The sequence below is a fragment of the Stenella coeruleoalba genome, assembly GCF_951394435.1.
Source record: "Stenella coeruleoalba genome assembly, chromosome: 2".
In the NCBI taxonomy this organism is placed as follows: Eukaryota; Metazoa; Chordata; class Mammalia; order Artiodactyla; family Delphinidae; genus Stenella; species Stenella coeruleoalba.
In genome coordinates this window covers 35,068,133-35,096,112 of record NC_137147.1, presented here as the reverse complement: position 1 = coordinate 35,096,112, position 27,980 = coordinate 35,068,133, and the positions used below count along the sequence as shown (strand labels likewise).

Sequence of the window (27,980 nt, the reverse complement as noted above, 5' to 3'; positions counted from 1 at the left end):
CCCCAAAATGTTAACAATTACTATATATCAATTTAATTTTTCATTTAAACAAATATTATTATATGAGAAGAATGGAGCAATGGGTAAGACAGGCAAGAAAGGGTGGTAGAATTTTGGCTGCTTTATCTCTATTTTACACTTTATAATAATTTACAATTTCTATGAATTTGAACATTTCTCATACTTTTGGGTTCACTGCCATTAAGCTATTTGTAATATTCCTTTGTAATATTCTTAAATTTGCCTGCATCAGTAGTTTTCTCCTCTGCTTCATTCTTGACGTATTTCTTTGTGGCTTCTGCCTTTTTTTCCCTTAAGTAATTCTGCCAGAGATTTGTCAGATTCCTAATGCTTTAAAAAAAAAAAAAAACCTTTTAGTTTTGATACCTTTACTGTAACTTTTTTCCCTAGGTCATTAATTTTTGTCTCTTGTTGATTATTTTCTTTCTTCTATGTTTTTGGAAGTTTATCCTATTCTTTTTAACTTCATAATTTGGATGCTAAGCTTATTTATTTTCAGTGTTCTTTTCTAATACAAGCATAATAAGCTATAAATTTCCCTTTAAGTACCACATACATTCTAGACTATAAATTTCCCTCTGAGTACCACTAACTACCACACATCTTAATACGTAGTATTTATTTCTTTGCTGTTCAGTTCTAAGTGCAAAACAGTCCCGTAAGCAATACCTACAATCTGTATATTGTTAGCAGTTTACAACAAACACAATCTGTCACAGTCTATTCCTGATCTAAATTTTCCAATAATTCCCAAACAAGAAGCCATGCAGTACTAAATAGCACTAATAGTATTATATATAAGTACTAATCGGAGTATAAACTCTGTCTTTAAGATCTAAATACAAAGACTGGCCAAACAGGCTAAGACCACACACCCTGTGAAGTTGCCAATCCACTAATTTGGTAAATAACCTAATTACTTTCTCCCATCATGAATAAAAGTCTTTCATACACATCCTTGGGAAGTTATTTTCCTGATTGTATCTCAGGTGTACATCTGTACATCTGTTCATGTATGCAAGTCTTTAATAACAATTTGGCTAGCGCTCAATATAGTTACTGCTTTTTGCTTTAGCACGTATTTTTCAATACCCATTATTTCTGACATTTGGATTATTTAGAAATAAGTGTTACAGTATACAAACGTGAGTTTTCTTAAGTTATCTTTTTGGTGTTTAATTTCCGAACTTGTTAGCTTTGCAGTCATTAAATATGATCTGAATAATACCCAATCATTAGATTTGTAAAGACTTGCTTGCTTAACTACCTAGAATCAATTTTTATAAATGTTCCATGAGAATTTAATACAAATATATATTTGCTGTTTGTTGGGTGAGGTGCTTTATGTGCCCATTAGAACAGGTTTGCTGTTTGTATTGTTCAAATCCTCTGTGTTTATATTGATTTCTTTTTTTATCTGCTTGATCAAATATTGAGAGGTGTATTAAAATCTCATACTTTGATTACAGCTCTATTTCTCCTTGGTGTTTTATCACCAATCTGTAATTAGGTGCATTCCAGATTAAAACTGTTGTATCTTCCTCTTAAACTTTAACTAATACTTAGACCCTTCTTCATCTCTAGTAAAGCCCTTTTGCCTTAAAGCTTATTTTATCTGACAATAATATGCATAGCTATGCAAATTTTCTTTTGGTGACTATCTGTCTGCCTACATTTTTTTCTCATGCCTTTACTATCAACCATTCTGTGTTCTTATGTTTTAGGTGTGTTTCATGTAAACAGTTGTTGGGTGGATTTTTTTTTTTTTTAATTCAGTGCGACAAGCTTTGTCTTTTGAATAAAGAGTTCAATTTACGGAAGTTTATTGTATTAATATACTTTCTAACGTTGTCCCTCCTATCAGTCTTTCATATCTATCTATGGAGGGGTTTCAAACTAAATTCCTATCTTCCTTCTGGGGCTCTGATTAAACATATATTGGAGCTTCTCTTTCTATTATCCATGTCCCTTAATTTTCTTATATTTGCCATCTTCATGTCTCCCTACAAGAAATTCTAGGAAATTTATTTAAATCTATCTTCCAACTTGCTAAATCTCTCCTCAACTGTATCAAATCTGCTATTTAATCAATCCATTAGTTTTCTAATTTTCATCATTATATTTTTTATTTCTAGAAATTCTGTTTGTTTCTTTTACAGATCTGAGAATATATTGCTCCTTCATATACTTTCAATGACCTCTCTTTAATTTCTTTAAACATTGAACATACTTTTTAAAAATATTCTATCACTGATAATTTTAACATATGCAGCATTTGATGGTCTAATTTGATGGTTGTTGGTTTCTGCTGACTCTCCTTTGCATCTTGTTTTGTCGTGGGCTCAGTGATTTATACCTGTAAGCTCATATTCCTTGGAACTTTATCTGTGGAATTCATTGAGGTCTGAGTGTAAAGCAAGTCTTGTCTAAGATAATTTACATTTGCTCCTGCCAAGTATGTGAGGACACAACTCATCCAGAACCACTTTAAGTTAAATTTGCAAATTGGGGTTTTGTAGGCCAAACAATAGCATGAATTCCAGGCTAAAATCTTTTCAAGTATAAGCTATGGCTTAGGAATTCATAGGGAGAGTTTTTTCTTTGCCCTTCAACCTGGCCCACCAACAGCGCAGGTTTTTTCCTAGCTTTGCCTCTACCCGAAGTATACTGCCTTCCAGGGAGTCTCAGCTTTATTGAGAGGGAGTGTTCTTTGACCTTCCATCTGTTCAAACTCCTCTCTTATCTCTGCACTGGTAAGGGTTTCTCTGAACATCTACTCTGCCATGTTGCCAGAATCTGAAACTTTTAATATTTTTTTGTATTTTCAATTTTCTACAAAGAACATGTTTTACCTTTATGATTTTAAAATCAGATATTTTCCCCAAAGAGGTATATACCATTTTGGATATGACATATGATCATAGCAACGCTGAAGAAAATACGTCCAAAAAAGATTAAAAGAAAATATGCCAGGCACAGTGGTTAAGAATCCACCTGCCAATGCAGGGGACATGGGTTTGAGCCCTGGTCCAGGAAGATCCCACATGCTGTGGAGCAACTAAGCCTGTGCACCACAACTACTGAGCCTGCACTCTAGAGCCCGTGAGCCATAACTACTGAGCCCGCGTGCCACAACTACCGAAGCCTGCGCACCTAGAGCCCATGCTCTGCAACAAGAGAAGCCACCACAATAAGAAGCCCGCACACTGCAACGGAGAGTAGCCCCCACTCACCACAACTAGACAAAGCCTGCACACAGCAATGAAGACCCAATGCAGCCAAAAATAAAATAATAAATAAATATACAAACAAACAATAAAAGGAATGAGCATCTTGTAACTTAAAAAAAAAAAGGAAATATGCCAAGATATATTCTAGGTATAAGAATTACAGAGAATTTTTCTTTCTATTTTTCTGTATCTTCCAAATTTTTTATATAAAACAAATATTTATATTAGAGCGGGAAAATGACAAAAATCTTTTAAGAGAAAGAATGAGATTAAGAGACAGAAAATGGTATCGTATCAAGAAACCATTCATGTACCCCTCTAGAAAATTGTTAAGCTATATTTTAGTTAGAAAAATCCATTTCTAACAATATTAACTCAAAAAGCTACTTCAATTTGACCTTGGTTATGGTCTCAGCATATCTTCCCACTAGGTCCAGATCATCCTGAAATCAGAACAGTTCTTTCCTAATGCATTTATAATGACACACACTGAAACCAAGGAACATCTACTGCATGAGGAAGATGTCAGTGCAGATAAATAGCCCAAACCTTTAATTCTCTACAGAAATACTATGCTTATATCATAGAATAAGCATAGTCTCCTTTCCTTTTGATTCCACAGCTCTGGGAAATCCTAATAGTCAAACTAGCAAGATTCTGAACTGGCATCGACCACACTGAGCCCTGTTTTTGTATTTTCCTGGAATGCAAGTTTCAGCCTTCAATTTATACAAAGGGAGAGTATATGGAAAGTAAACAACACACTCCTGAACAATTAAATCAGAAGGGAAATTTTTTAAATATATATATCTCCAGAAAAATGGAAACAGAGTATACCAAAACTTAATGGGAAGCAGCAAAAGCAGTTCTAAGAGGGAAGTTTATAGTGGTAAATATCTACATTAAAAAAAGAAATATCTCAAATTATGCCTCAAGGAACTAGAAAAAGAAGAACAAACTAAGCCCAAATTAGCAGAAGGAAGAAAATAAAGATTAGAGCAGAAATAAATGAAATAGAGAATATGAAAACAATAGAATAGATTAACAAAACTAAAAGTTGGTTATTTGAAAAGATAAACAAAATTGAAAATCCTTTAGCTGGACTAACCAAAAAAAGGAGAGAGGACTCCAGTAAATAAAATTATAAATGGAAGAGGAGATATTACAACAGATAAGACAGAAATACAAAGAATCACAAATGACTACTATGAACAATCATAGGCCAACAAATTGGACAACCTAGAAAAAAAAAAGGATAAATTCCTAATACATACAACCTACCAAGACTGAATTCTGAAGAAATAGAAAATCAGAACAGATAATAACATGTACAGAGATTGAATCAGTAATTAAAAATCTCCCAACAAAGAAAAGCCCAGGACCAGATGCTTTCACTGGTGAACTCTACCAAACATTTAAAAAAAAAAAATAATAATGCCAATCCTTCTCAAACTCTTCCAAAAAATTAAAGAGAAGGGAGTACACCCAAACTCATTTTATGAAGCCAGCATTACCAAAGCCAGATGACACTGTAAGAAAACTATAGGCCAATATCCCTGGTGAATATAGATGCAAAAATTCTCAACAAAATACTAGCAAACCAAATTCAACAGTTCACTAAAATGATCATGCACCATCAAGTGGAAGTTTTCCCTGGAGTACAAGGATGGTTCAACACATTCAAATCAACAAATGTAATATATCACATTTAATAGAAAGAAAAATAAAAATTACATGATCACCTCAACAGATGCAGAAAAAGTATTTGACAAAAATCAACAACTATTCATGATAAAAAGAAAAACCTCTCAACACCACAACATAATAAAAGTCATACATGACAAGCCCACAGCTAACATCATATTAAAGGGTGAAATGTTGGAAGCTTTACCTCTAGGATCGGGAATAAGATAAAGGTGCTGACTCTCACCATTCCTGTTCAACATAGGACTAGAGTCCTAGCCAGAGCAATCAGGCGAGAAAAAAATAATAATAATAAAAAACATCCAAATTGTCTGTTTGCAGATGATATATTATCTATAGAAAACCCTAAAGACTCCACCAAAAAACTGTTCAAACTAAAAAACAAATTCAGTAAAGTTTCAGGATACAAAATCAATATCCAAAAATCAGTTGTGCTTCCATATACTAAAAATTAACCATCTGAAAAAGAAATGAAGAAAATGATCCCATTCACAATAGCACCAAAAACAATAAAATACTTAGAAATAAATTTAACTGAGGGGAAAGAGCTATCCACTAAAAACTATAAGACGCTGATAAAAAAAAAAAAATTGAAGAGAGTATAAATGAATGAAAACATATCCCATGATCATGGCTCAGAAAAATTAATATTGTTAACATGTCTGTACTACCCAAAGCCACCTAAATATTCAATGCGGAGCTTCCGGGAAGATGGCGGAAGAGTAAGAAGCGGAGACCACCTTCCTCCCCACAGATACACCAGAAATACATCTAAACGTGGAACAACTCCTACAGAACACCTACTGAACGCTGGCAGAAGACGTCAGACCTCCCAAAAGGCAAGAAAGCCCCCACGTACCTGGGTAGCGCAAAAGAAAAAAGAATAAACAGAGACAAAAGGATAGCGACGGGACCTGCACCAGTGGGAGGGAGCTGTGAAGGAGGAAAGGTTTCCACACACTAGGAAGCCCCTTCGCAGGCGGAGACTGTGGGTGGCGGAGGGGGAAAGCTTTGGAGCCGCGGAGGAGAACACAGCAACAGGGGTGCAGAGGGCAAAGCGGAGAGATTCCTGCACAGAGGATCAGGGCCGACCGGCACTCACCAGCCTGAGAGGCTTGTCTGCTCACCCGCCGGGGCGGGCGGGGCTGGGAGTTGAGGCTTGGGCTTCGGTCGGAGCGCCAGGTGAGGACTGGGGTTGGCGGCGTGAACACAGCCTGCAGGGTGTTAGTGCGCCACGGCTAGCCGGGAGGAAGTCTGGAGAAAAGTCTGGACCTGCCGAAGAGGCAAGAGACTTTTTCTTACCTTTGTTTCCTGGTGCGCGAGAAGAGGGGATTAAGAGCGCTGCTTAAAGGAGCTCCAGAGATGGACACGAGCCGCGGCTAAAAGCACGGACCCCAGAGATGGGCATGAGATGCTAAGGCCGCTGCTGCCGCCACCAAGAAGCCTGTTTGCGAGCACAGGTCACTATCCACACCCCCCATTCCAGGGAGCCTGTGCAACCTGCCACTGCCAGGGTCCCAGGATCCAGGGACAACTCCCCTGGAAGAACACACGGCGCGCCTCAGGCTGGTGCAACATCACGCTGGCCTCTGCCGCCACAGGCTCGCCCCGCACTCCGTGCCCCTCCCTCCCCCCGGCCTGAGTGAGCCAGAGCCCCTGAATCAGCGGTTCCTTTAACCCCATCCTGTCTGAGCGTAGAACAGACGCCCTCCAGCGACCTACACGCAGAGGCGGGGCCAAATCCAAAGCTGAGCCCCTGGGAGCTGTGAGAACAAAGAAGAGAAAGGGAAATCTCTCCCAGCAGCCTCAGAAGCAGCGGATTAAAGCTCCACAATCAACTTGATGTACCCGGCATATGTGGAATACCTGAATAGACGAGTCATCCCAAATTAAGGAGGTGGACTTTGAGAGCAAGATTTATGAGTTTTTCCCCTTTTCCACTTTTTGTGAGTGTGTATGTTTCTGTGTGAGATTTTTGTCTGTATAGCTTTGCTTCCACCATTTGTCCTAGGGTTCTATGCATCCTTCTTTTTTTTAATTATTATTTTTCATTTTAATTATTTTATTTTACTTTATCTTCTTTCTTTCTGTCCTTCCTTCCTTCCTTTAGACAATGAATCATCCCAAATAGAGGAGGCGGACTTTGAGAGCAAGATTTATGATTTTTTTCCCTTTTCCTCTTTTTGTGAGTGTGTATGTGTATGCTTCTGTGTGAGATTTTGTCTGTATAGCTTTGCTTCCACCATTTGTCCTAGGGTTCTATCAGTCCGTTTTTCGTTTTTCAATTTTTTTCTTTTTTCTTAATAATTATTATTTTTTATTTTAATAACTTTATTATATTTTATCTTACTTTATTTTATTTTACTTTATCTTCTTTCTTTCTTTTTTTCCTTCCTTCCTTCCTCTCTCCTTCCCTCCCTTCTTTCCTTCTTTCTTTCTTTCCTTCTTTCCTTCTTTCTTTCTTTCTTTCTTTCTTTCTTCTTCTACTAATTCTTTCTTTCTACTTTTTCTCCCTTTTATTCTGAGCCGTGTGGATGAAAGGTTCTTGGTGCTGCAGCCAGGAGTCAGTGCTGTGCCTCTGAGGTGGGAGAGCCAACTTCAGAACACTGGTCCACAAGACACCTCCCAGCTACACATAATATCAAATGGCGAAAATCTCCCAGAGATCTCCATCTCAACACCAGCACCCAGCTTCACTCAAGGACCAGCAAGCTACAGTGCTGGACATCCTATGCCAAACAGCTAGCAAGACAGGAACACAACCCCACCCATTAGCAGAGAGGCTGCCTAAAATCATAATAAGTCCACAGACACACCAAAACACACCACCAGACGTGGACCTGCCCACCAGAAAGACAAGATCCAGCCTCATCCACCAGAACACAGGCACTAGTCCCCTCCACAACCCACTGAACCAACCATAGCCACTGGGGACAGACACCAAAAACAACGGGAACTACGAACCTGCAGCCTGCAAAAAGGAGACCCCAACACAGTGGGATAAGCAAAATGAGAAGACAGAAAAACACACAGCAGATGAAGGAGCAAGATAAAAACCCACCAGACCTAACAAATGAAGAGGAAATAGGCAGTCTACCTGAAAAAGAATTCAGAATAATGATAGTAAAGATGATCCAAAATCTTGGAAATAGAATAGACAAAATGCAAGAAACATTTAACAAGGACCTAGAAGAACTAAAGATGAAACAAACAACGATGAACAACACAATAAATGAAATTAAAAATACTCAAGATGGGACCAATAGCAGAATAACTGAGTCAGAAGAACGGATAAGTGACCTGGAAGATAAAATAGTGGAAATAACTACTGCAGAGCAGAATAAGGAAGAAAGAATGAAAAGAACTGAGGACAGTCTCACAGACCTCTGGGACAACAGTAAACGCACCAACATTCGAATTATAGGGGTTCCAGAAGAAGAAGAGAAAAAGAAAGGGACTGAGAAAATATTTGAAGAGATTATAGTTGCAAACTTCCCTAATATGGGAAAGGAAATAGTTAATCAAGTCCAGGAAGCACAGAGAGTCCCATACAGGATAAATTCAAAGAGAAACATGCCAAGACACATGTTAATCAAACTGTCAAAAATTAAATACAAAGAAAACATATTAAAAGCAGCAAGGGAAAAACAACAAATAACACACAAGGGAATCCCCATAAGGTTAGCAGCTGATCTTTCAGCAGAAACTCTGCAAGCCAGAAGGGACTGGCAGGACATATTTAAAGTGATAAAGGAGAAAAACCTGCAACCAAGATTACTCTACCCAGGAAGGATCTCATTCAGATTTGATGGAGAAATTAAAACCTTTACAAACAAAAGTTGAGAGAGTTCAGCACCACCAAACCAGCTTTACAACAGCTGCTAAATGAACTTCTCTAGCAAAGAAACACAAGAGAAGGAAAAGACCTACAATAATGAACCCAAAACAATTAAGAAAATGGGAAGAGGAACATACATATTGATAATTACCTTAAATGTAAATGAATTAAATGCTCCAGCCAAAAGACACAGACTGGCTGAATGGATACAAAAACAAGACCCATATATTTGCTGTCTACAAGAGACCCACTTCAGACCTAGAGACACATACAGACTGAAAGTTAAGGGGATGGAAAAAGATATCTCATGCAAATGGAAACCAAAAGAAAGCTGGAATAGCAATTCTCATATAAGAAAAAATAGAATTTAAAATAAAGACTATTACAAGAGACAAAGAAGGACACTACATAATGATCAAGGGATTGATCCAAGAAGATATAACAATTGTAAATATTTATGCACCCAACACAGGAGCACCTCAAAACATAAGGCAAATACTAACAGCCATAAAAGGGGAAATCGACAGTAAAACAGTAATAATAGGGGACTTTAACACCCCACTTTCACCAATGGACAGATCATCCAAAATGAAAATAAATAAGGAAACACAAGCTTTAAATGATACATTAAACAAGATGGACTTAATTGATATTTATAGGACATTCCATCCAAAAACAACAGAATACACATTTTTCTCAAGTGCTCATGGAACATTCTCCAGGATAGATCATATCTTGGGTTACAAATCAAGCCTTGGTAAATTTAAGAAAATTGAAATTGTATCAAGTATCTTTTCTGACCACAACGCTATGAGACTAGATATCAATTACAGGAAAAGATCTGTAGAAAACACAAACACATGGAGGCTAAACAATACACTACTTAATAACGAAGTGATCACTGAAGAAATCAAAGAGGAAATCAAAAAATACATGGAAACAAATGACAATGGAGACACGACAACCCAAAACCTATGGGATGCAGCAAAGGCAGTTCTAAGAGGGAAGTTTATAGCAATACAATCCTACCTTAAGAAACAGGAAACATCTTGAATAAACAACCTAACCTTGCACCTAAAGCAATTAGAGAAAGAAGAACAAAAAATCCCCAAAGTTAGCAGAAGGAAAGAAGTCATAAAACTCAGATCAGAAATAAATGAAAAAGAAATGAAGGAAACGATAGCAAAGATCAATAACACTAAAAGCTGGTTCTTTGAGAAGATAAACAAAATTGATAAACCATTAGCCAGACTCATCAAGAAAAAAAGGGAGAAGACTCAAATCAATAGAATTAGAAATGAAAAAGGAGAAGTAACAACTGAAATACAGCAGAGCAGAAATAAAAAAGATCATGAGAGATTACTACAAGCAACTCTATGCCAATAAAATGGACAACCTGGAAGAAATGGACAAATTCTTAGAAATGCACAATGTGCCAAGACTGAATCAGGAAGAAATAGAAAATATGAACAGACCAATCACAAGCACTGAAATTGAAACTGTGATTAAAAATCTTCCAATGAACAAAAGCCCAGGACCAGATGGCTTCACAGGCGAATTTTATCAAACATTTAGAGAAGAACTAACACCTATCCTTCTCAAACTCTTCCAAAATATAGCAGAGGGAGGAACACTCCCAAACTCAATCTACGAGGCCACCATCACCCTGATACCAAAACCAGACAAGGATGTCACAAAGAAAGAAAACTACAGGCCAATATCACTGATGAACATAGATGCAAAAATCCTCAACAAAATACTAGCAAACAATCCAACAGCACATAAAATGGATCATACACCATGATCAAGTGGGGTTTATTCCAGGAATGCAAGGATTCTTCAATATATGCAAATCAATCAACGTGATATACCATATTAACAAATTGAAGGAGAAAAACCATATGATCATCTCAATAGATGCAGAGAAAGCATCTATTGAGATTTCTCGATAAAATTCCACACCAATTTATGATAAAAACCCTGCAGAAAGTAGGCATAGAGGGAACTTTCCTCAACATAATAAAGGCCATATATGACAAACCCACAGCCAACATCATCCTCAATGGTGAAAAACTGAAAGCATTTCCACTAAGATCAGGAACAAGACAAGGTTGCCCACTCTCACCACTTATTCAACATAGTTTTGGAAGTTTTAGCCACAGCAATCAGAGAAGAAAAGGAAATAAAAGGAATCCAAATCAGAAAAGAAGAAGTAAAGCTGTCACTGTTTGCAGATGACATGATAGTATACATAGAGAATCCTAAAGATGCTACCAGAAAACTACTAGAGCTAATCAATGAATTTGGTAAAGTAGCAGGATACAAAATTAATGCATAGAAATCTCTGGCATTCCTATACACTAATGATGAAAAATCTGAAAGTGAAATCAAGAAAACACTCCCATTTACCATTGCAACAAAAAGAATAAAATATCTAGGAATAAACCTACCTAAGGAGACAAAAGACCTGTATGCAGAAAACTATAAGACACTGATGAAAGAAATTAAAGATGATACAAATAGATGGAGAGATATACCATGTTCTTGGATTGGAAGAATCAACATTGTGAAAATGACTCTACTACCCAAAGCAATCTACAGATTCAATGCAATCCCTGTCAAACTACCACTGGCATTTTTCACAGAACTAGAACAAAAAATTTCACAATTTGTATGGAAACACAAAAGACCCCGAATAGCCAAAGCAATCTTGAGAATGAAGAACGGAGCTGGAGGAATCAGGCTCCCTGACTTCAGACTGTACTACAAAGCTACAGTAATCAAGACAGTATGGTACTGGCACAAAAACAGAAAGATAGATCAATGGAACAAGAAAGAAAGCCCAGAGATAAACCCACGCACATATGGTCACCTTATCTTTGATAAAGGAGGCAGGAATGTACAGTGGAGAAAAGACAGCCTCTTCAATAAGTGGTGCTGGGAAAACTGGACAGGTACATGTACAAGTATGAGATTAGATCACTCCCTAACACCATAGACAAAAATAAGCTCAAAATGGATTAAAGACCTAAATGTAAGGCCAGAAACTATCAAACTGTTATAGGAAAACATAGGGAGAACACTCTATGACATAAATCATAGCAAGATCCTTTTTGACCCACCTCCTAGAGAAATGGAAATAAAAACAAAAATAAACAAATGGGACCTAATGAAACTTCAAAGCTTTTGCACAGCAAAGGAAACCATAAACAAGACCAAAAGACAACCCTCAGAATGGGAGAAAATATTTGCAAATGAAGCAACTGACAAAGGATTAATCTCTAAAATTTATAAGCAGCTCATGCAGCTCAATAACAAAAAAACAAACAACCCAATCCAAAAATGGGCAGAAGACCTAAATAGACATTTCTCTAAAGAAGATATGCAGACTGCCAACAAACACATGAAAGAATGCTCAACATCATTAATCATTAGAGAAATGCAAATCAAAACTACAATGAGATATCATCTGACACCAGTCAGAATGGCCATCATCAAAAAATCTACAAACAATAAATGCTGGAGAGGGTGTGGAGAAAAGGGAACCCTCTTGCACTGTTGGTGGGAATGTAAATTGATACAGCCACTGTGGAGAACAGTATGGAAGTTCCTTAAAAAACTACAAATAGAACTACCATATGACCCAGCAATCCCACTACTGGGCATATACCCTGAGATAACCATAATTCAAAAAGAGTCATGTACCAAAATGTTCATTGCAGCTCTATTTACAATAGCCCGGAGATGGAAAGAACCTAAGTGTCCATCATCGGATGAATGGATAAAGAAGATGTGGCACATATATACAATGGAATATTACTCAGCCATAAAAAGAAACAACATTGAGCTATTTGTAATGAGGTGGATAGACCTAGAGTCTGTCATACAGAGTGAAGTAAGTCAGAAAGAGAAAGACAAATACCATATGCTAACACATATATATGGAGTTTATGGAATTTAAGAAAAAAAACATGTTATGAAGAACCTAGGGATAAGACAGGAATAAAGACACAGACCTACTAGAGAATGGACTTGAGGATATGGGGAGGGGGAAGGGTAAGCTGTGACAAAGTGAGAGAGAGGCATGGACATATATACACTACCAAACGTAAGGTAGATATGTAGTGGGAAGCAGCCGCATAGCACAGGGATATCGGCTCGGTGCTTTGTGACTGCCTGGAGGGGTGGGATAGCGAGGGTGGGAGGGAGGGAGACGCAAGAGGGAAGAGATATGGGAACATATGTATATGTATAACTGATTCACTTTGTTATAAAGCAGAAACTAACACACCATTGTAAAGCAATTATACTCCAATAAAGATGTAAAAAAAAAAAAGATTCAATGCAATCCCCACCAAAATTTCAATAGCATTTTTTACATAAATAGAAAAAAACAGTAATAAAATTTTTATGCACCCAAAAAAGACTGCAAATAACCAAAGCAATCTTGAGAAAGAAGAACAAAGCTGGAGGCATCACACTCCTTGATTTCAAACTATACTACAAAGCTATAGTAATCAAAATAGTATAAATGGCATTTTAAAAAAGAGCCCTGAAATAAACTCACACATATACATGTGACTAATATTTGACAATGGAGCCAAGACTACTCAATGGGGAAAATACAGTCTCTTCAATAAGTAGTATTGAGAAAACTGAATATCCACATGCAAAAGAATGAAACTAGACCTCTGTCTTACATCACTCACAAAAATTAACTTAAAATAGATTAAAGACTAATATGTAAGACCTGAAACTGTAAAACTCCTAGAAGAAAACAAGGGGGTGACCTTGACACTGGTCTTGGCAATGATATTTTTGGGTACAACACCAAAGGCACAAGCAATAAAAGCAAAAATAAACAAAAGGGCTACATCAAACTAAAAATCTTCTGCACAGCAAATGAAATGATTAGCAAAATGAAAAGGCAACCTACAGAATGGGAGAAAATATCTGCAAACCCTGTATCTGATAAGGGATTAATATTCAAAATATGTAATGAACTCATTCAACTCAAGCAAAAAAAAAAAATATATATATATATATATATATATATATATATATATAGCCCAATTCAAAATGGGCAAAGGACCCAAATAGACAATTTCCAAAGAAGATATACAAATGGCCAGCAAGTATATGAAAAGGTGCTTAACATTACTAATCATTGGGGAAATGCAAATCAAAACCACAATGAGATATCAACTCAAATCTGTTAGAATGGCTATTATCAAAAAGACAAGAGGTAAGTGCTGGTGAAAAAGGAACACTTGTGCACTGTTGGTGGAAATGTAAATTGGTACAGCCACTATGGAAAATAGTAAGGAGGTTCCTCAAAAAATTAAAAATAGAACTACATATGATCCAGTAATCCCACCTTTGGGTATATATCCAAAGGAAATGAAATCATTATCTCAGAGACATAGCTGTACTTCCATGTTCTTTGCAGCATTATTTACAATAGTCAGGTCATGGAAACAACCTAACCGTTTGTCACAGGTGAATGGATAAAGAAGTTGTGAGATATAAATATATATACACACACACACATACACACACACTGGAATATTATTCAACCATAAAAATTAAGGAAATTCCACCATTTGCAGCAACATGGATAAACTCTGAATGCGCTATGCTAAATGAAATAAGTCATATGGAGAAAGGCAAATACTGTATGATCTCACTTACATATGGAATCTAAAAAAGCAAAACTCATAGACACAGACAGTTGATTGGTGTTTATAGGAGAAGGGTGGGGGATGAGTGAAGGTGGTCAAAGAGTATAAATTTCCAGTTATAAGAGGAATAAGTTTTGGGGGTCTAATGTACAGCATGATGACTATAGTTAACAATACAGTATTGTATACTTGAAATTTGCTAAGAGAGTTAATTTAAAAAGTTACTTTATACATACACACACACACACACACACACACACACACACGAAAGAGTAGCCATATAAAGTGATGGATGTGTTAACTAGCCTTATTGTAGTAATCGTTTTGCAATACATATGTATATTCTATCATCATGTACACCTTAAACTTACATAATGTTGTATGATATTTATATCTCAATAAAACTGGGGAAAATTTTTCTGTGTTATTCCATATTGATATAGGGCTGGCTGTAGCTTTATTATTTTTCCTGAACCATTCTATCATATAGTAATATATTTCTGGACATTGGAAGGGTCTGATTCATATATAGTTAACTACTATCTATATTTCTCTTTCTGTGACTCCCTCCTCACTTGTTCTCCTGCTCTCACTTGCCATTGGCTGGTTCCCTTTTGGTCTCTTCCTTAGACACCCCTAGCCCACCCCGCTCCAGACTCAGCACTGAGCATCCGTATCTTCATCTTAAATTCCCAGGGTCTAACACAGTGCCTAAACTGCAGAAAGCCTTCAATAAATGTCTGGTGGAAGGCAGAGGAGAACCTCATGGTTATATGAACTTCAGTGGCAGCTGGAAGATTGTTTTCCCCTTAACATACATACAAATAATTCCCCAGTGTAGTTATCCTCAAACTCCACCATCACAGAAACATGCGTTTTTTAATGGCCTGTTGTTTGAGATCTTTATTAATAATAAAATGCAAGAAGGTCAGAAGCCATGACAGAAGCAACAAATCAGCGTGGTTTCACTCATGGCTGCCTTACCTCTAATGAATTAAACTAGGCAGACAACTGGGAGAGAACTATGAGGCTGGATTCAATTCACAATAGTCCAAACAAATGCTTGAGATTGTGTTTGCTGGGCACCGGGAATGTAGGAATAGGCCAGCTGAAGTCTAGAGGCAGGTCCAAGTAGAATAACAGGCAGGAGGGAGCAGCCTCAATGTGGGGAGTGGGGTCTTCCTAGAAAGTCGTTAGAGCTTCCAATGACACTAAGTATGCAAAAGGCTTGGTGAACTAAAAAGCCTTAAGCAAATCTTGGGGGTTATTATTATTGTAGAAAGAAAATGTTTGTGAACTTCTGGAGAAATTATCACCCCATCCAGGATTCAGGTGGGGCTGGCCCCGATCAGCTATGGCTGGAGGGAAAGCAAGGACCCCAAGTTGTCTTTGAGAGGCTTCAGACTTTGTGCTCATCTAAGCTGCCACCCGCCTGATGGAAACAGATTTCATGTATAATTCACATCATGGAGAGCGATCACAACAAATACCACAAGTGCTCTCAGGGATCGTAAGTCAATTGGGTTGTGCTCCCTTAGCCCTGGTTAGCTTCCCCTCAGAAACCTGAGCACTAAGCAGGTGAATCTTCCACAGTCCATCCCCCACCTCCGCTTTCTTTTTAAAGACACCTGAAAGAGCAATGAGCCAGAAATCAGTCCTTCAGGGCCCAAGGAGTGCTCTGCTTTCAAATGCTTAACCAGCACACCAGGGTGATGAGGAAACAGAAGGCGTAAAACTGCTTCCCCAAGCAGAGCTGCTCTAGGAATTCTCTCAGCTCCACGGCTCCCTCCCTCACAGTTCTTAGCTAGTTTTTTAAAGACAAAGACTAAACAGACAGACGATTCCTTAACACCCAATGCTTTATTTGTTCAACATGAATATGGGAGTTTAGCATAGACAGAGGGAATTAAAGAGGTTTGCATTTGTAGTCTTCCAGTGGATGGATACAATTTGAGCTCAAAAAGAGTGAGGGAGAAAGACCGCAAAAGAAAACAGGAGAGGTTCAACCCTCCAATAATTGGTCTTTGCCCAGATATGTGCTCAAGATGTTCTCAATAGGAATTTTAAATATTGGATACTGACAAATTAGTAAAGATCCTTTACTCCTCGCCTACAAAAATCGCATCCACATTGCCACAGCCTCTCCCTAAAGGACCACTAAAGACCACACACATCTTAGTGGAAGAAGGGACCACCCAAAGAAAGAGGTTAAAAAGACTTGTTTGGAGATAAAAGATGACAAACGGTTTGGCAAGGATGACAGCCAAGGTCCCTTTCTCACACTGTATATTCTTCTATAAGCTTGTCCTTGCCCTCTCATTGTGTCCCTCTATCACTGATGTTGTGGTCATCTGACCAAAGAAAGCCCAAGCACCTTTGTTTGGTTTTCAAGTGCCTCCTTGGGCAGATCCTGCACTGACTTTTCTAGCCTTTTCTCACATGGACCCTGGAACCACACTGCCTGGTGCTAAATCTTGCGTCTGCTACTTACTAGTGGTGACCTTGGAAAGTCAGTGGGGTTTCTGTGCCTCAGGATAATATAATATTTCACAAGTGCTGTCTTGACCCAGTTTTGAGATGATGGCTAAAAAAGCTCTCAATCCCCTTTTGCAGCATTCTGCTAAACCCACACTCCAACTGTTTCCCTTATGGGGCTCTAACATTCCTGGGCTATAACATACATACCACAACTGCCAGAGGCCTGACACCAAACTTCAAAGGACGGCGCCTTCTTCCTTGCACTTGCAGAATCATGAAAAAATATCCAATCCACAAGAAGCCTGGGAAACCTAGCTAACCCCACCTGCTTGTCATACACATTAGCCATCTCCTACAGTTCCAGGTGTCACTCTTTCCCCTGGAGTGACCCCTTGTTGCTCTTGTGGCTCTGTGTGGCAGACTTTTCTCTTTGGGAGCTGTGAGTAATAAAACGTTCTGCCTTCCATCTATTCACGGATCACGGTCTTGCATCCTGCCATTATCTGAACGTAACAAATGTTAAAATAAGATAACTCAGTTTCCTCACCTGTAAAATGAGGATACTAATTATTATTGGTTGTAACTACCTCACAGCAATGTCACAAGAATTAAAGGGGTTATTATTGCTAAAGCCCTTAGAAGCTATACTAGCATGTTATATAAAGAAAAGAAAAGAAGTCATCAAATCTAACTACGGGAGGCTGCATGGACTTAGTATGCATATTCCATCTCTGCTGCTTCCTCCAAGATTACTGTTTTTCCTATCCATGCTTTTTTCTGTCCAAATCCTTCCTATTCCTTAAGTTCCAGTTTAAATGCCATATCTTTAGGTCAACTGGGTTGTATTTCTTTTGCTCTGATTAGCTCCTTCTCAGAAACCTGAGCTCCAGGCTGGTGAGTCTCCAGCAATCCTCCCTTAACTTCTTTTTAAAGATATTTTAAGGAGTAATTGCGCCAACAACGATGATCCTTGATTTCGACAACAGAAGTCACCTGCCCCTCTATTTAACTCTCATAGCACCTAATTCTCGGTTACATAAAATCATGGACCTTTGAAGCTGAAAGAAAGCCAAAGGTCAGCGCATTCAAGTGGAAGCCTATCTACAACATCCCAGGGCGTGGCCCGCCAGCCTCTGCTCAAGAACTACAGACATTCAATCCACTCTTGTAGCTCTGACCTTGGAAGAAGGCTGGTGCTGCAGAAAGTCGCCCAGTGCCACTAAAGCTTTTCTCTTCTCCTTACCCAAATCCTGGTTCTACCTTCACTCAATAAAATTCTAGAGTAGAGACTGCAAAATGGCAGCTTACAGGGCCAAATCTGTGTTTTGTTTATCCTTTGTAGCGATTTTCCTCTACATAGTGTTTTTTTAATTTGTAAAATTAACTGCCAACATAAAAAAATTGAGAGGTTTCATGTAAACTTCTGTATTTCTGATTCCTCTTTAAAAACTGAAGGATATGATTATGTTGAACCTGTAATTTCAGGAGACAATTATCACCTGGGGTGGAGTAGGGGCTGCCCCTAAGAAGGGCCGTGTGCCCTCCACAGTTCTCACCCAACCCTATAGCTTCCCTGACCCAGGGTACTTCTGCTCGGCTATGTCACCTAATTGTTTCTTATGAACACTTGAGTTTGAAACGTTTGCCCTTGAGAGTCTGGCTAGTACATACCACATCTACTTGCACACTCAAATCCAAAACATAACTCAGGGAATACATGTGAGAGGAGCATGTTTCTTCCTCCTTTGTTGCTAAAAAAATTTCCATTCAAAATGGAGAAAACCACAGAGACACTGTTGAAACCCTCAATTTCTAGGAACTGGGGAGAATATTTTGATGGAGCCATAAACAACAACCCAGGAATACCCACATCCTGCCCAGACAATCATCCTAGACCTTCATCCTACCCTGTCCTGCCCCTCCTAAGGGAGCTCTGCACAACCACACAGTGTTAAGCAGAAAACTAGGACAATGGGATTAGAGATGTAGGCTGGATGGGAATTGTATCAAAAATCTCATCCTCATGTTGTTTTCTATCTGGGTTACAATTAAACAAATATAATAAATTTTCTGCTTTAGCCAGAAACACTTCCAGATTTAGCTTTCTGGAACAGACACTAACTGCATTAGAAAGATGGGAATGTAATTTGGAGAGGGAAAGAAAAAAAGATTTGAACTCAGAGGGAAAAAAATAAACTATTCACAAACTTAAAATGGGGGTTGGGAGAAACCAGTGACTTCACAAAGGCACCTAGAAGCTACCTCCAGTGGCAAAGTGCCCCTCACAGAACCCCAGTGCATTTCCTTGGAACCCCAGGGTTCTAGAAGAAATGTTTGTGAAATGCTGCACTATCAGTTAAAACAGCAATGGCAGCAGTTGTGCTGAGTGAGGCCAAAGCATCTGACAAGAATTAGACACCCAAGCAAAGCAGCTGAGAGCAGTTGAGGAGAATAACCCTGCTGTATCAGACACACGCTTCCAATATTCCATTGCTACAAATGCCACCTACAGATCTGAATGCAAATACTGATGCCTTGACTTACTCAATGGAGCAAATAACTTTTCTGAGCCTTGGTTTCCTCATTTATAATAATATTACCTACCCGAGAGGGCAACTATGAAGATCAAATGAGGAAAGCGCTTAAATGTTCTATCTGGCCACCAGCTCTCAATAAATCTTGGCTAGTAATTATAATTATTATTGCTAGTGTTAGCAGGAACTGTAGCATGTTTGGATTAAAGAGAGTAACTTGTTGCTTATCTTGTGGTTTAAAGCCATATTTTCATCTATTCTCTGCTTTAACAATCCACAATCATAATGTCAGGGTCTCTCTCTTTTTGTCCCCTGACCTTTCCCTAAACTGACCGACAAATGTGGAAGTGTCTACTCTTGATGGTTCATGATTTTTGTTTCAGCCACGAGTTTGCTATCTGAGAGATGAGCTTCTGCTTTTAAATCTGGGGGTGGGGTGGGGAAAAAAAGGTAGGAGATGAAGCCCCTTATACTGTCTTATGTCTTTTGAAGTTTCTTTTCTGAAGTCATTTAAACTCTTTGACTCTATCTCTCCAAGCACACATGAGAAACAATATGGGATATTCTAGTCTGGCTTAACAATAAAGAACTTTTTCGAGGCCAGCTACAAGCACTGCTACTCCTTAATGTGATGCCTGCACTGCATTTTCAGTGCCTGTCCTGTTAAACAAAACTTTTGAGCACCAGTCTTAAAAAGCATATCCTTGCTCTTCAGTGGGGTTCTGTTGTTATAGTTCACTGAGAACAGAAACCCGTAGGATATTATAGAATCATGTTTGGGGATCTGGAAACGATCTGGGAGACTGCAGATTTAATAGTTTTTAAAAAGTAAGGCCCAGAAAGATCATAGAAAATAAGATCATATGTCTTATCAGAGGCAAAGCCAAGACTAGAACCAAATCTCCTTAGTTTGGGTTCAGGGCTCTTTCCATTACCCCCATTCAGATAGAGAATGGTCAGGATTTCCTATTTTCCCCAAACACGCATTTACTCCCAGTTTGCTCCTGGGCACCTCGGAGGCAACCCTTGGCCATCACTGTCCGCCCCAGCTCTGTGGCGCTGAGAGCTGCCCAGCGACTTCCTGCAGCTCCTATTTTCCCATTGCTACACTGGTGCTGACATTTTCCAGAGAGCCACAGTTCTCTAGCCCCACATTCTTTGTCCAAATGGAAATGGAAATCTGTATTTTTGGCTCCTAAAAGAAAGGTTAAAAGCCCTGAGGTTTATTTTCTCTGGTCTCTTCAGGGTGCTAATCAGCAGACAGCCTTTGAACTGCAGCGTCTGGATCCCTGCAGGCCTCTGCCACCTGCTGTGGCTATAGATATTTTGAAGTAAAGAAAAAAGCTACCTGGGGCTTCCCTGGTGGCGCAGCGGTTGAGAATCTGCCTGCTAATGCAGGGGACACGGGTTCGAGCCCTGGTCTGGGGGGATCCCATATGCCACGGAGCAACTAGGCCCGTGAGCCACAACTACTGAGCCTGCGCGTCTGGAGCCTGTGCTCCGTAACAAGAGAGGCCGCGATAGTCAGAGGCCCGCGCACCGCGATGAAGAGTGGTCCCCGCTTGCCACAACTAGAGAAAGCCCTCGCACAGAAACGAAGACCCAACACAGCAAAAATAAATAAATAAAATTACTAAACTCCTACCCCCAACATCTTCTTAAAAAAAAAAAAAGAAAAGAAAAGAAAAGAAAAAAGCTACCTGGTTTTGCATCTAAAAAGTTGGAATTCCCAGAAATGAGGAGTCTGTTTCCTGAGGAGACTGTCCTCCTGATCGCATTCTGTGAGGAAATGAAGAGGCTCTCTCACTGAGAGCAAGAGGAAGGACCAGAAAAGGGAGAGGGGCTAAAAAAACAAAACAAAACAAAATAAAACTGAGAAACTGATACTAAGACAAGAAAAGGCACAGGAAAAAGGAGACGAGGAAAACAGCCATATCAAAAGAGGAAGAAATGAGAAAGCTGAAAAGTAAAAGTGGGAGCTGGGGAGGCTCACATAGCAGAAAGAGCATCAAGGACAAAGATGACGGCTCTTCCATAGAAAGGACCATTGGTCTCTAACACAATGGGTCTGAAGTATAGCAGAATATGCCACCCCTAAATATGCCACTTCGGCATAAGGATCATCTTGAGTGAAGGCAGTTGAGAAGAAGCAGATACAAGAAAAGCTCTCTGTCCTCCCCCTATTTGTCTAAAAGCAAGACACTCCCCCCACCACCCCGTCCCAGCCAGGAGGGACAAAAGTTAATCACCAGAGACAATATACACACAATCTACACACAATCACCAGAGGAATCTACACACAAACCATGCTAATACTAGCCCTTATCTTCCATTAGTTTCTCCACATATTTGCCTTCCCACAATTTGCCACTCTACAAACTCAAAGTCCTTTTCCTTTGCCTTGTCACTTTACTAAAAAGTTACTGTTCTTTTGTTAAGATACTATATAAGCCCAAGTTCTAACGACCCCTTTGAGTTTACTCATTGCTAAGTGTTCACTTGTATTCAATCAATTCAGATGCTAGTAAACTACTGTTTGCTTTCTCTTGTTAATCAGTCTTTTGTCAGTCTAATTTATAAGGCCCCAGTCAATGACCCTAACATGGTGCTATAGACAATGTTTGTGTCCCCACAAAATTCATATGTTGAAATCTAGCCCCCATCATGATGGTATTAGGAGGTGGGGCCTTGGGGAGGTGATTAGAACATGAGAATAGAGCCCTCATGAATGGGGTTAATGCCCTGATAAAAGAGACCCTAGAAAGCTTCCCCCACCTCCTCTACCAAGTGAGGACACAGCAAAAAAGATGACCATCACCAGACACTGAATCTTCTGGTGCCCCAATCTTGGACTTCCCAGCTTCTAGAACTGTGAGAAATTTCTGTTGTTTATAATCCACCCAGTCTATGGTATTCTGTTATAGCAGTCTGAATGAACTGAGACAGGTGGATAGAGAGAAAAAGAATTTTTCTTCTCCTATAGGTCACACCAGCCAGGGATAGTGGTCCAGCCTTAAAGACAGAAAGGAGCTGCACATCTAGACTTCCATGGTTTGACAATTCTTATTACTTCCCCAAGTGAGGTGGGAATGGACGCTGCAAGAGGTGGGGTTAGATATCTAGATATCGAAATAATAACACTCAGTAAATCATAGTTAAAATCCCATCTAAATGTCAAATGTCATTTGGGACATTTTGGGGACATTAGGCTAATGCTACTGAAACCAGTTCCCAAGGAGGATCTAACTCTCCGAACACCTGACCCAATCATAGTTGGCAGAGGCTCACATGTCTGAGCCTGTTTCCCTCTTGAAAAGAATAGAAAATCTAAGAGAAAAAGTGTAAAAGAATAACCCTCCTGGATCAAACACAACACTTCAAATATTCCATTGCTACGAATGCCACCTACATCACAAAAGCCTCTGTCAGATTTTCAAATTCAATGTTCACTCCTAAAGAAAATAAGAATGAAGGAAAAAAATTCCTTCCATGTATCAGCTCAACTTCTTGGGCCTTTCTTTCTGAACAACTCTGCACGCCTGAGGAATTTTTTGAACTTGGAACTTTGGTTCATAATCCTCCCAGTAGCAGGTTGAGTTTTTATATTTAAGCTCAATGTTTTCTAGTCTTACCATTACATTTGTACTTAGCTGCATATAATTAATTAAATGTCTTTAAAGTCTTAAGTAAAAGTTTATGTATAGTATTAAGTGAAGACACTCTTTTTAGGATCCCCATGTGAAACTATGGATAAAGGATTAGGTATAGTATGGCAGATATAGACTGACTGGCCCCAAACCACTGGGTACCTCTTTCCCCTTGTTTTCCTCAGCTATAGAATGCAAAAGCCAGAGCACTTACCTCCCCAGTCTCCCTTACAGCTAGGGGTAGCCATATGATCCCTGAGGAGGTGTTCCCTTTCCAAATATGAAGAGAAACTCTCAAAAGAAGAAGGATTAGGGCTCTTCCCCCTTCTTCCTGCCTGGAATTCAGAAAGAGCTTCCTGGAGGCATAGAATCCATCTTGAAACCACATGGATGAAACTAAGAATGGAAAGCAGGAGATAGAAGGAGACAGGTGTATTGCCCTTAAAAAGCACTGCTCTAGGGCTTCCCTGGTGGCGCAGTGGTTGAGAGTCCGCCTGCTGATGCAGGGGACACAGGTTCGTGCCCGGTCCGGGAAGATCCCACATGCCGCGGAGTGGCTAGGCCCATGAGCCATGACCAATGAGCCTGCGCGTCCGGAGCCTGTGCCCCGCAACGGGAGAGGCCACAGCAGTGGGAGGCCCGCGTACCGAAAAAAAAAAAAAAAAAAAAGCACTGCTCTAGCCGAGGGCTGCTTATCTCCAGGTTTCTTGGGACATGAGAAAAATAAAAACCTTGCTGATTTAAGCCACTGTTGGGTAAAGGAAAAAGTCTGAAAGCCTTTAAAATGGACCACTTGTCTTCAAAGGAAAGTTAGGCATTGACTAATGCACTCTTCCAGGTTGTCTGATTCTATGGGGTCTCTGCAGTTTTCAATGTTGTTGAAATATTTTACAACTCTGTAAATTATATGGAACTGACAGCAAGGCAAATGATTCTTGCCCATAAACATGCAAATGAATTTTGTCTGGCAGAGGTGCAGCTGATCTCCCACAGTTCTGCTCTACTAAGCCAATGCAGTTTAGTATTCCTGATTGCTTATATATGTCTCTGTTCTCTGGATTACCCTTTGAATTGGTTGTAATATCTTACTGGTTGCCTCTTTAATTAATGAGTTAAATAAAATCATTGGCATGTGTTCATTCTATATTTGTATGGATATCATAACTTTACCTTTTTAAAAAAGATATATTCTTTAACAAGGGTCCTCTATTACTTGCAGTCTTACTAAAGTAATCTTAACTGACACATATACCTAGCATGACTACATATCCAAGTAAATTGGTACCCAGATGAGAGCTGAAGCCACCACCTCCAATACAGAAAAGCAGAGCAGGAAAACTCATTCTAGCAGACTGATCAAACCAGTGTCATCCAGACTTACCACACATGGCCATCTTCCTAGTCAACATCCTCCACAGCAGAGAACGAGCAGGGACAGTCTCAAAAAGAGCTGACTTCGCTTACAAATTCCTGAGATATTTTGGCAGAAGAGGAAATTGGCTATAAGAAAGTCTGGAAGAGGCTGTGTGGGTTTTACTTCCCTTCTAAGTGCTGACAGTTGAGGGTCTGATTTTGAGATGAGCATGTGCACGCTAAGAGAAGGAAGCATCACTCCTGCTCAATCCACTCTTTCTCTACCCACAGCAAGAGACTCTGTAAAAGAGAAGAAATGTTAATCAGGGTTCAATCTCTTTTGTCTCTGACATAGGGAAACAAGTTCAAGTGCCCTTCTCCTTCTCCTCTGTATTATTTGTCTGACCCTCTATGACCCCCAAATGTGTCTTATCTTTTCTTGCTGGAAATCCCTTGAGGGCTGGAGCAAATCTCTGTGATGGATCTCATAAAGCATCCAACACACTGGGGGCATTTTATTTGAATTAAAGAGCATACTGGTAATTGGAATAAGATATTAGCTTTTTTTTTTCTCCCAGGGATATCTCTGCAACAGTTCCAGGAGATGGGCTAAGTTCTATCCTAATAAACATGGGGACATTTTGCATGAGACTATGAGACCTTGTCATATTCAACCTAACCCCCACCCTCATCCGACCTCCAGGAGGCTCTGTGAAGAATTGAATTCCATTGTCTGTGTTTGAAGATGTACTCTCTTGTGTATTAACATGTTAAAGGTTAACGCCAGCCCAAAAAGCACTTTCTAGAGACCTGGGTAAACAAGGGACCAGAGTTTGAAAGGGAATATCTTAACATTTGAAAGAGAATATTTTAACAGTAATGCTATTTAAGCCATACTTGATCTAAAGGATAACCAAAAAACTCCCCTGGGAGAAAGAATGCTTAAAAACTGTCCTTCCTTTAGAGACGTGGATTCTGAAGTAATCCTCTACTGGCTGGACCTGAAGTACTTTTTTTGGAAAGTAAATTACGCTTTTAAGATGCTAGTATCACTAATATGTATAAAATGGATAACTAATAAGAACCTGTTGTATAAAATAAAATAAAATAAAATTCAAAAAAAAAGATGCTAGTATCTGCGAGTGATGGTAAATGGTCCAGGACAGGGCTGTGGAGTCAGATAGACCCAGGTTATTACATTAAATTAGATAACATGGGGAGCTTGACAGGATGCTTGGCACATAGCACCAATAAATGGTCATTATTGATAGAAGTCTATCTGGCTTATATGACCTTACCTTTGAGGGTTTGTGACCTGGAGTTAGCCAGTGAGGTTAATTAGATGAAAGACAACCTTTTAAAGAGAGGATAGTAAGACCAAAGGCACTGGAATCAGTTTGTGAGAAATAAAATGAGGGCACGGACTTTGTCCTATTTACCCTGTGTCTCCAGACAGGGCCTGGCACATAGAAGGCATCAATAGATACTTGTTGAGTCCAGCAGGAGGTCCAGCTCCCTCCTCAGTACTTCTGGGCTTCAAGGGAAGGTGGGTGCTTCGGTTTTCAAGGTGGTTGTCGTGAGCTCCCTCGGAGCTCCACTCCAGGCACATCCGCTCCTCTCTCTTGAGTCTTGTTCACCAGGTGTGGGCGCATGAACCCTGGCCGCTTTCTCTTTCCATCCCCGTAACATCTCTAACACAAGGCTGGTGTGTGAAGCTCACCTTTTCTCAACAGCACATGAAGATCACTGCACAGTTCAGAAAAACACGCCCCTTGGAAGTCGGATGAACATTACCGTTCCTCGAGCCTCTGACCATTTCTGCCACAGGAGACCCATTTTAAACCAGCTCTCTCCCTCGCTCTCCTTACAAGGGCTCACTGCCCCAGGGGCACAGAAGCCAATACTATGGCGCCGGCTTTTGAGAAAAGAAGGAGCTTTATCTCCAGGTCTACTGGCAAGGAGACAGGAGACAGGACTCAAATCTGTCTCCCTGATCTGGGGTTCGCTCAAACATTTATGACTTACAGGAGGAGGGCTGGTGTGCAGAAGAACTGGTGGGGCAGATTTCCATTGGAGGGCTTTGGAACGTGGCCATTTATGGTAAGATACGGTAAAGGGGTCTCCGGCAAAAGATCTTCCGGCACGTCGGCCCCTGTGCTTCTGAAAGGATTTGGCTTTCAGGTTCCGGTCGTGTCCTGGTCCTTTGGTTCCGTGTGGGAGGCAGGGTGAGAAACTTTCGTTCCGGTTGTTATTTGAGGTCAAAATTTTCTCCTCTGTGCACGCTTCGCCTGTGTGACTGTTCTGTCTCTAAAAAACAACTCAGTATCTTGTTAGAAACAGTATAGGGCCTGTTTGACCTGGTTCTACGGTTACACGCTGGTGGATCATCAGGTGCTTGGGGCTGGTTCCCCCATCTCCTCTCTCCTTGGAGAAACTGCCGTTTTTTGTTTTTTTTTTTTGCGGTACGCGGCCCTCTCACTGTTGTGGCTTCTCCTGTTGCGGAGCACAGGCTCTGGACACGCAGGCTCAGCGGCCATGGCTCACGGGCCCAGCCGCTCCGCGGCACGTGGGATCCTCCCGGACCGGGGCACGCACCCGTGTCCCCTGCATCGGCAGGCGGACTCTCAACCACTGCGCCACCAGGGAAGCCCAAAAGTGCCGTTTTTATCTCCTACACTGACAGCCTGAGGATGGCAGAGTGGATGGAGGGGCTCAATAATTCTGCTTCGGCATAGCAGGTAAACCCCTTTTGTCAGAATCTCCCTCTTTCAAACTACACCAAAACCTTGTCTTTCAGAACCAAAAAGGACATTAACCTATTTCTGAAAATAATCATCCTCACTTCTTCATCTCCCCTAATATACCCCACTTACCCTTACGCATCCCCCTCACCCAAGTTCACTGGTAAATATTTCAACTCTTTTGCTTCCTTTTTTTTTTCTGGTTTTTACTTCCATATCTTTAAACATGATGCTTACACTGCTATTTCTTGCTTTATCAATTTTAGACATTATTAATTGACTTCTGTACCAGTCAGACTCCATAAACCTATGCCAGATAATTTAATAGAGGGAAATTTAATATAGGATATTAGTTAGAAAGTGTTAGAATTGCTGAAAGAGCAAACAGAGATCAGTAACCCCAGCTCCTGCCTCCCCCAGGGCTGGAGGGACCAGGAGAAGGAGGTGTTCCGGGCTGCTTGACAGGAGGGGGAACTACTGGGGCCACCTGGCAGATTATGTTAATATTATTAACTGCTGAGTCAGTACTGTAATTACATTTTGTTTCTCATACATTTTTTTTTTCTTTTTCCTGAAATAATTGCATTTTTTTGTGATATGCTTAGTTTATTGAATAACTAGTGCCAAGTGTTCCCAAACAGTCTGTGAAAACTCTCTCAATGCTCTCCTCCATTTGGTCCAACACACAGATGGAGTGATTCAGAACGTGCCACTCCAGGATCTGCTGCTTTGGTATATTGATTATTTTGAGCT

At 39.9% G+C, this 27,980-nt stretch overlaps 1 long non-coding RNA gene across 1 annotated transcript; it reads right to left on the bottom strand.

Annotated features, from left to right (window-relative positions):
* Nucleotides 1–27,405, bottom strand: LOC307182189. Its single transcript, XR_013827147.1, has 3 exons — nt 25,785–27,405; nt 24,515–24,786; nt 1–351 (listed from the first exon to the last, which is right to left on the bottom strand). It is a non-coding gene; the product is annotated as an uncharacterized lncRNA (long non-coding RNA).
* Between the last annotated feature and the right edge of the window lie 575 nt (nt 27,406–27,980).